The 1,977-nt window shown below is 45.6% G+C and overlaps 1 long non-coding RNA gene across 2 annotated transcripts in view; it reads right to left on the bottom strand.

The window, feature by feature from the left end:
• Positions 1–282: 282 nt before the first annotated feature.
• The window catches only part of LOC103582158, a 10,699-nt gene continuing 9,004 nt past the window's right edge, over positions 283–1,977 (bottom strand). For both annotated transcript variants that reach the window (XR_549729.1, XR_549730.1), the window contains exon 2: positions 283–1,375. This is a non-coding gene — a long non-coding RNA (uncharacterized LOC103582158). The remainder of the gene's footprint in view (positions 1,376–1,977) is intronic.

The following is a 1,977-nucleotide window of genomic DNA, read 5'->3' as shown; positions in this document are numbered from 1 at the left end:
TATTGGTGGGAGCTAAAAATAAATCAATAAATTCACATGCACACACAAAAAAACTGGGGGTGGGGGGGGGGGAAGAAGACTTAACAACTACAACTCCTTGAAGTTAATATGCAAGCAAACAGAAAGGACATTGTTGGGTGGGAGGGAGGAGACGGAGGAGGGAGGGGGGTTTCGGTAATGGGCCACAATAATCAACCTCTTAGTATATCGACAAAATAAAGTTAAGAAAAAAATTAAAAAATAAATTTAAAAAAATGATATTGTTAGTGATGGCTGAGTTGCATGTGTGTTCATATTGTTAATATGCTCCATAACATATACGTTTTACATATAAGTTGTATGTATCAAGTATTATATAATAACACACATAAAAAATAGTGTGGATTGTGAGGCTGGCTTCCACGTCGAACTGTCTGGGTTTCAGTCCTGGCACTACGACTTAACTGATGGTGTAACTTTGGGTACATCACTTAACCCCTTTAAGCCTCAGTATTTTCATCATTAAAAGGAGGCAATAATAGTTCCTATTTCATAGAGTTGTTATGAGGCTCATATAAGACAATACACATACACCACACAGTACGTGCTCAGGAAATGTAAAGAGCAATTATTACCATCACTTTTACTTCTGGACTTACTCTCCCACTGGTCGCTCTGCAATCAAGGCCATTGATTAGCATCTGTCAGGAGGTCAATCCACTCATCTTCGTCTCCAGCTCCTCGGTGTACCTCACTATTTTCTGCCTTCATCCTTACCTTTTCCCCTGCACTCCCACCTCCCACGTCACCTCACAAATAGCATGACAAGCACCCAGGGCTTGTCTGACAGAGCACTTCAAAGAACATATATGGATGCCAAGAAGGGGATCCTCAGCATGAAGTGACAAAGTCTTCCTTGCTTTAAGGCCCAGGAGATTGGCTTTTGCTTCAGACTGTGTTTGGATTGTTTTCTTTGGTCCTCCATGAAACTCTGAGTTAAGTGGTGTCTAAGTGATGCTTCCATAGGGCCCCAGCAGTGACATTCAAGCCTGATGAAACAAAATCAAGAGACGTCCCTCTAGGAAGATTTGGATGCTCACGGGGTCTGAATGGGTTGTGAAAATGCCTCCTCTGGAACTGAGGCTACCAAGCAATAAGGAATGCACAGTTGGTTAGGGCATTCTGGGAAACTCTGCAAGAATCCAGGCAGAAAAATCTTGTGCCCTTGAGAATGGAGAAAAATAAATACAAAGTCACCTCTCATCCCACTTTTCTTCTTTTTCTTAGAGCTAGTACAGCATAGCCTGATGTCATCGGGGTCAGGAACTGGGCATTTTGCAGCATGTTTAGGAGTGCTTCCCTTCGTGTGCTCCAGAATTGCAGTTGGCTTCCTTGGCTGAAAACAAAGACAGAAAAAGAAGCTCATATCTAGCTGCCTTCACCTTCCTCCAAAGCCCTAACTCCCGGTATGTACAATCCACAGCGTGACACCTAATGTGGTTCTTCTGTGCATTGCTGCTGGCTCCCAACCTTTCCTGAGGCTTATGTCTTCTCTGCCTGATGTCATTGGGTCATGTAATGCACAGATTTGTATCCCCCTAATAAAAGATATGCTGAAGCCCTAACACTCGGTACCTCAGGATGTGACCTATTTGGAAGTAGAGCCATAATGGGGTAATCAAGTTAAAATGAGGTCACTAGGCTGGGCTCTAATCCCATATGACTGGTGTCCCTCCACAAAGGGGAAATGTGAACACAGAAAGAGACATGCAGAGAGGAGAGGCAATGTGAAGGCAGACAGGAAGAAGACTGTCCTGTGGGGCCGGCCCGGTGGCGCACTGCTACAGTGTGCCGCTTGGGAGCATGGTGGCGCTCCCGCTGAGGGTTCGGATCCCACATACAGACCAGTTCCTGCTCACTGGCTGAGCGAGGTGTGGGAGCAACAGCGAGGGTTGCGATCCCGTTGCCGGTCCCGGTCCGGTACGGGCACGACACTGA

This window comes from Galeopterus variegatus, unplaced genomic scaffold, assembly GCF_000696425.1.
Source record: "Galeopterus variegatus unplaced genomic scaffold, G_variegatus-3.0.2 Scaffold15106, whole genome shotgun sequence".
Lineage (NCBI taxonomy): Eukaryota > Metazoa > Chordata > Mammalia > Dermoptera > Cynocephalidae > Galeopterus > Galeopterus variegatus.
This window is presented reverse-complemented; position numbering and strand designations above follow the sequence as displayed.